Here is an 8,664-nt window from a genome sequence, read left to right as displayed (position 1 = left end):
CCTTTTGGCTTCAAATTTTAATGGGCAAGAAAAAGATTGACAAATATAGGCCATTTCCTATGGAAAAAAAGATTGAGTAGAAGGCAGGACCAAGAGCCCAGAGGGTAGAGCCAAGAATCATGGAACATGGAATCATGCCAGGAACATGAACTAATACCTAGTCAAGAAGCATTTCCTACCTCTTGTTAATTGGCATCAAATGATTGGGTAGAAATATTATGTACCAGTGGCTTCTTTGAAGCTCCTGGAACTCCCTATTTTTGAATAGTTGTGTATATTTTGGTTATCCTTAGCCACTAAGGATGAACTCTGTAAAATAAATATGTTCTCAACTCCTTCTCCACTATTCCCACAGAGTTATAGTATTTATTTTCCTTGTGAATATGAGGTTCCCTGTGACTTTGTGGGTTTGTGTTTATATGTGTGTGTGTGTGTGTGTGTATGCATAGGGGTGTATGTCTTCTCTCCTAGTTGATTTATAGGCTTCATTACATATTTAATATGTATTCATATTAATGTGTCCACCTGTGTATTGAAGATTAGAATAAACCACAAGTGATACCCCAGGAATAGTATTCCTCTCTTAGACTTTTATATTCTTTCCCTAAATATGTATTCTAGGAAAAATAAATACCATCCTTTCTTGTCAAACATACCTCTCTTAACTTGTCCCAACATACTTCAGGTAGTGTCTCCTTTCTATCACTTTTTTCTATGAAAGTAACACATGATATTACTTTCCATGAATTTAAACTTGATAAAGCATGTTACATTAAATAAATTATTTGACAGTTGGTTTTTTGTTCAATATTTGTGATATTTGCCTACAAATATCAATTGTTATTTCATTCACTATCAAATCAGTGAAATGGCATGCCTTATTTACCAATTCTTTACTTGAAATAATGCAGATGGTTTCCAAATGGCTCTATTATAAACAGCGCTGTGAAGATTTTTGCTGTTCATTTCTCCTAGTGCTCATACAGGAAACTTTTCCCAGTGTATAAATAAAGAGCTAGAATCACAGGATTTGATTTATGCACATCTTTAATTAATTGGTAACGCCACGTTGCTCTCCAAAGCAACAAAAGCATATGAGTGTTTCTGTTTCTGCGTATCTTCATCAACCATTATTGTTGCAGGTTTTATACTTTTTGCCCTGGTATCTAGGAAACGTATCTTACTGTTTTATTATATTTGCTTTCTGCATAAATATATATTTGTATCTTAATGTAGGGGTATGCGTTTGTATGTGTAGTGTATCAGTAAAAATAAACACAAATGAATTGGGCTAATAAACATCAAATTCAATATATAGCTAAGGGTGTACATTAATGCAATGTATTATGTTAGTTTTATACTTTTTAGTAGTCTGAGGCATTTAAAATTTCAATTTTATATAAACAATACATGCATGATCATTGTGGCAGACACACACTTCACCATGGAAATTGTCAAAGTCAGATCGTCTCTTTTACAACCTCTCTTGCTGCCACAGAGGATCACATAGCTGTGTTGTGACAGTACAGGTGTGAGTCGTCTGCTGGGAAATTCGGGAAGATCATTTCTGTGCTCATGAAAGGAAAGAGCTGTGGAGGCGGGGGTTTTGTCATCCTGGTTGGCTTTCCCCACTTCCTGGCTGGAAATACAGCTGTGACCCTTAGAAATATAGCAACCATCTTTCTGTCAAAGGACCAAATGTCAACATTGTGAAGATACTAGAGATGAAGAGTCTGCACTAATATTTTTAAACTCATGAGCCATCCCTGTATCACCATTCCCTGGTTTTTTGTTATATATTTCCTACATTTCTTATTAATTAAAGTCATAGTTATTTTGATTTTCTATTCTTATAGTCAAATGATGTTTTACAGTTTTTGAACATTTAAAACATTTGGGTTGGTCATAATACTATAAAGAAAGTAAATATTAAATACAATCTTATATCTACATAGTTCTATATTCTGCTTACCAATTTAGCTCATTTCTCTTAGGTTTACCTTAATTTCCCTGACCTCTCTCTCATGTCCATCCTCTTTTCTTAGTCTTTTTATATGGAGTCCTCTTTCTATAAGAAAGTCAGATCACCTACATGAGAAGCAACATCATACATTAAGATGCTTATGTGAAAACTGGCTCAAACTTGCCTAGGAAGCTGAAGAGATTTACTGCAACCACATATGGGTACACACAGTTACACATAAATGTCACAACCTGTTGGTTAATACTTAAGATTCCAAAGATTACCTAACTTGGGGTGGTTTTCATTTCTGATATGCTTCTCTCCATATGCATATGTTGCTGTCCTGATGTTAGCAGATTCCCTCACTAACTGACATGCTTACTTTCTTCCTATAGCAACCTCCTTTACTCTTCTAACCATGTATATCTACACCTATTAATCCCACCACCTTTTTTATCTGAGCTCTACCTGGTCACCAGAGTATTGGTATCAACTCCCATTTTTAATAAATTTGGAGGATATTCTCAAAACATTTCTTCTACATGCTCTTTTGGTTATCAACCATAGCATACAATCTGACAGCTAAACATACTAACATCACAATTGTATTGCAATCTTATTATTCTACTTGCGCCCACTGAGAATTTTTTAAAAGTACTACTGCCAACTCCAGGTTACATGCTGTGGGATTATTTATCAATCAACTGCTCACCTTTAATGTCTCTGAACATGTAGATTTTTCCTGTCTGTCATACTCTGAGAAACACTGTCCCTTTTTATAAGAGAAAAATTGTAAATATGGGTTGTAGTTTGGCCTGAGAGGTGATCTATAGACTTGGCTGTAGATGTTTCATTAAAAGCATCTTCTCCTTGAATTTTATCACTTCAGGGGAACTTTATTCTAGATTCATCTTCCTAAATCCATATATTTTATTACCTTTGCCCACTATGTAGACTTTATATTCCATTATCATTATTATTTTGATAATGCTGATGGTTGTTCTTTGCACAGTAACTTAGATAGGCATCATATATTTCCTAATTTCAGGAATGCCCTTTCCTAGACTTTTTAATACTCAACTATCATGAACTGACACTGACATTTTCTAATGCATATTTCAGCTTCTGAACTCTCAGCTTGGGCAGCACTGATTCCCTTGATCACTCCATTAGATATGATTCACTTTTTTAGCTATTCATAATTTGGTCATTCTCACTTCACTATGTGATTAACAGTTTTCAGTAAAAGAAACAGAAACCATTCTAGACATTTTAATAGGGGGACTTCAGTGCTTCAAGAATTATTTGAAGGACTGGAAGATCAGGTTCTAATCTGGGCTTTCTGAGTGAGCACTTCACACTGTCCTCTAGGGAACAACTTGCTTTTTTTTGTCATTGGATCTAAGTCAACAGCAAGAAGCCATAGTGCAATGACCTTCCCTACTCATAAGGGTAGAGAATGGATATCCAAGGCCACTGGCCAGAGATTAGATAGTCATGTTAAAATGCTAGGCCAATTGTAACTGTCTTTTGACACAAGAAACTAGGGAATGGACATGACATCAGAATTTCATCATAGGAAACTTTCATCTCTCCAGGAGCAAATAGCTGCAATAGAGAAAAATGGTTATACCCCACTCCCAACTTCCAAATATCTCAATAGTGCTTCTAAATGGCAAGATAATTCACCTCTGGTGTGCTGGTGAGAAAGGGAAATACAGTATTCAATAACTGTTCAAAATTGCAGGATAATTGAACTGCATTAGAGGTACGCAATCAAAAGCGTCTACTACAGGTATTTAAGCTCTTAGTGGTTTTAAACATATAATAAATAATAGTTAGTAGTTCTAAAAATATCATTTTTCACCTGATCCTTGCCAGACATTTTTTTATTGTTGTTTACATTAGACTTCCCTGAACTTATGCTTTTGGTTTCAGAAAAGAGTTCATTGGCTGTCAGAGCCACCAATGAGCACAAATTGGGATGGAATCAGTAAGTGTAAGTAATAACTGTGTATTCAGGGTGTTGAAAGCTGGTACTGGATAAGACAAAATCAAAAGGGATAGTGAAATTTGAAGATTTTGGCCAATTTTTAAAATAGTACCATCATTATTTTATTTTTCTCAAATTATCAGGGGAATGCATTGTTCCAGAAGATGTTTATTTGCCCAATGGTAAGGAGATACACACAAATGTTTTTGTAAATTGCAGTGTATACAATTGAGTTTCTTAATAGATTTTGTATCCCATAGAAGAGATAATCAGCTTGAAATTCAAGGTATTATTGAAGGACTCATTTCACTGTACCAGTGTTATATCTTGTTTCCAGAAATATTTAACTGGTTCTCAGGAAAGAATGGTAGAATAACTTCTACCAATGGCCAATGACAATTTCAGATTTAATTTACTACTGATGGGGTTTTAAGTCATTGAGTAAAATGATTATCATTTTAATTACTGCAAAGTCATAGTTAAGGCAAATGATCAAAATAATAAAAGTATTTTCAAGCATGTTTTTTTCATTCTTGATCAAAATGTTTTATTGCTTAAATTAAGGTGTTTGTTATTTATAAAATAAAAAATTATCTAATTTGGATTGAATTACATATTACTTTCATATGTATTGACTCATTTCTTATCTTACTATGGGTAGTGAACTTACACACATATCCCTGCAGTTACAACCAATGCAAAAGATTAGAAAATAAAGGAAAAAATGCTAGTGACTACAGATTTGTACAAGTGATTGAAAATTTAATGGTTCATAATCACTTGGCAAATTTATGAGCAGAAATTTAATCAAAAAGTTCTTGCTGAGATAATTGTGTGTTCAGATAACTTCCTAATATGCATGAAATCTGATTGCCCTAGACATTCCTGGTATGTTACCTTAACTAACACATGATTCTGTCTCAACTTTTCTGTGACAAGTGGAAAACAGTAGTCTCACCAATGATCAATTTAAAATAAGTTCAGTTACCTTTACATAGTGTTAAAAACATTGATGTGATTTCTAAAACCTGAATGTTATTACCTTTGTCTTTCAAGTTTATAGCATATCATTTTGGATAGTACTCACAGTTTTCAAAAATTAGAGACTTTAAATGTTAATTCAATAAATTTCCTAACTTATGTGTATATATATATATATATATATATATATATATATATATATAACACTTTAAATGTGAATATAAGAAATTCCCTAGCTTATATATATTATATATATCTATGTACACACACACACACACACACACACACATACACACCCATATATATATATATGTATATCGTTCCTGTTGATGATACTTAATTAAGTTAGGTCTTTTTTGTACACTCAGTAGTAGACATGTGTATTAGCAGCTTGTTTATCCAGGGGTTTAAGGGCATAAGTAGAAGAGTGTCCTTGACTTCCTGCTTCTACTGTTGCAAGAATTTATCACAAATAACTTAGATTTCTATTGTTACATTTCTTAAGGACAAATTCAATCAACTTTTTCAAGTCATAACTATGTAACAACTCCCAGTATGCATATCAGTAGTGCCAGGGTGGCTGGTTGAGCAGAAACCAAGCATCAATCAAGCCTTGTGCCCATGATCACCTCCCCCAGCTTACCCACCTCTGGTGTGAATTCAGGAGACAGACTGCAGCTCTGGACTCAGGAAGTAATTAGTTTATGGTGCAATTCCCCTCATGCTCTCTGTGTCCTTTACTATAATTTTACTTTATTTTTTTTCTCCTTGAAGATGTTCAAAAATCATAAATCTGAAAGGAAAAGTCTCTTGTTCACTTTCTTTGTTAATTCCTAAGAAGTTTAGTGGCCATTGGTAATTGCAAATAGAAAGGGACTGGGGGTACATACCATCAATGACCAACAGCATGTAATCTGAAAAGCACCCCCTCCCCCCAAGTTAACCCAAGTACACCCTTCCCTGCGTGATATGGGTGAATGACTAAAAGGTTCCTAGTTGATGGATTTGTCTGGACAGACTAATCTGATATCTATACTCCCTGATTCTACACTAATATGGGAAATTTAAAATGGAAGTTCCTGTACATATAGGAGGTTCTCTTCATATCAAACCATATTCTATCAGATATAAGAACTAAGTTTTGTTTTGCATTTTTATATGATAAATGTATTTATTTGTGTGTATCTCATTTAAGAAGCTGAATTTAACTTGCATGTAAATGAACAAAATAGTAGTATCATTGCAATTCAGGTGGGATCAAAATAATTCCTTCTCAAAGTTAAAGTAAACTTTATGTGCATGCGGTAACTCTGAGAAGATAAAGACAGAAAGCTAGATGCAAACTGTTACCTGGTTACTTAGAGATACCCGAATTAGAGAGAGCATGATTTCTGAGTGATAATTACACCAAGGACAGACTTTAGACATTGTCGACAGGGAATATTTCTGTATGAATAGTGTCTAAAAATTCAAAACATGTCTATTCTTTATTCCTTATCAGTTCTTCCCTCTCACATAAACAAAAAGATCTATGTTAATTAGAAAGTATTGAATATAAGTATTTTAAAAGTCAACAATTGAGAAATGTCCTAAAAAAATTATTATAGTATATACTAATGAAAAAACATCCTGCTAGCTGCTAGGTAATGAGTATGTCACATATTTTGAGATGGAAAAACAAACAAGTTTGAGACAATATCCAAAAGGGCCATTAAATTTTGTGAAAATAGATACAGAATTTATCAAGTCATCAAGCAAAAAATCATGATTTGAATTTTACTTATATTGATATAATTTTATATTATTTAAATGTAATAGTACCATTTATGCCCATTTTCCTACAATATTTTCTTTTTTTTTAATTTGAACGTGAACAATCCAAACATCTAGAAGTGATGCATTTAAAAAAATATTTTAGCATATGTTGATATCACATCAATCTAACATTGGCTGTTCAACCATTTAATAACTTTCATGTACAATATATGTACTTATTTAATCTGCAATCTCACTACTGGCTATACAACAAAAGGAAATGAAATCAGTATCTTTCCGAGATACCTGCACCCTCATGTTCACTGCGGCATCATTCATGGTAGCCAACATATAGGAACAAGTTAAGAGTCCACTGATAGGTGAATGGATACAGAAAATATTATATATATACACAAACACATATATACAGGAATATTATTCAGATTTTAAAAGAAAGGCAATCTTACCATTTGCAACAACATGGTGAAAGTGGAGGGAATTATGCTAAGAGAAATAAGCCAGACAGAGAAAAACAAATACAGTTTGAGCTTACTTATATGTGAAATCTAAAGGAGCCAAATTCATAGAATCAGAGATTAGAATAGTGGTTTCCAGGAGCTAAGGCTTTGGGACAATGGGAAGATGTTGATCAAAGGGTACAAACTTTCATTACAAGATGAATAAGTTCTAGGGATCTAATGCACAGATGACTATAGTTAATAATACTGCTTTGTATATCCAGAATTTGCTAAGAGAGTAGATCTTAAGTGTTCTAACCACACCAAACAAAAATAGTAACTGTGTGAAGTGATGGATGTGTTAACTATATTGTGTGATGATTTCACAATGGATATATATGTCAAACCATTACAGTGCACACATTAAATATATACAATTTTAATTTTGTTAATTATACCTCAATAAAACAGAAAAAAGAAGAAACCTTTATCAAGGGTTTATGTTGGAAACTGTTCTAGTTGTTGATGATATAGAGATAAGAAATTATGTTTACTTTCATTGTTAATCTTATATTCCAGCTGGGAAGTCAGAAAACAAAGAAAAAGAGAAAGAATATCATACAGTAATGAGTGCTATAGGAAATAAATCAACATCATGAGATAGCGACTGATTGAGAGTCAGGTTGGAGAGAGCCCCTTAAGGCAGTGTTGCCTTTTTTAAGGAGATAATATTTAAGTTGTAACCTGAATGATGAGAATCACCTAGGAATGCGACAATCTGAGGAAAGTATTCCAGGTAGAGAAGGAAACAATTGCAAACATCATCAGATGGGAAAATGTTTGACCTGTTTGAGGAAAACAGAAAATTCTGGTGTGTCCATAATAACATTGGTAAGTTATTGGTTGTCCAGAGAGATGAGCAGGAGTAGAGTATAGAGAGCCATTTAGTCCCCAGTAAGAAGGTTAGATTATATTCAAACTTTCCATGAAAATTACTGCAAGATTTTTAAAAATTAAAATTTACATATTTAAATGATTCCCATTTAGAAATTGTGTTTACAAGATGTTTGTATGAAACCAGAAAATCAGGTAAGATAATGTTGTCTAGTTGAGTGCTGAATACAGCTAAGACTGACATGGTAGAAATAGAAAAGTGAAAAAGTGATTACATTTAGCATAAATTTTATGGAGTGTTAATAGGATGTGCTAATGAATTAGACATAGGGTAAGAGGGAAAGAGAGGCATTAAGAGTAATTTCCAAGTTTTGGGCCTGCGCAGCTGTGTGGATAATGATGCAATGGGGATGGTTTGAGGTTGTGGGTAGGGAACTTTTGTGGGCATATGAAGTTTGAGATGCCTGTTAGGCATTCATGCAGAAAGGTCAAGCCAACAGCTCAATGGAAGGGTCAAATCTGAGTATATAAACTGGAGAATCAATGTGCATGCAAACGGTATTTGATAACATGGGAGTCTATGAGAGCATCTGGAAAACTGGTGTCTGTAGGAAAAAAAG

Source organism: Manis pentadactyla, chromosome 17, assembly GCF_030020395.1.
Source record: "Manis pentadactyla isolate mManPen7 chromosome 17, mManPen7.hap1, whole genome shotgun sequence".
In the NCBI taxonomy this organism is placed as follows: Eukaryota; Metazoa; Chordata; class Mammalia; order Pholidota; family Manidae; genus Manis; species Manis pentadactyla.
The sequence above is the reverse complement of the archived record's forward strand: the minus strand, read 5'-3'. Positions refer to the sequence as shown.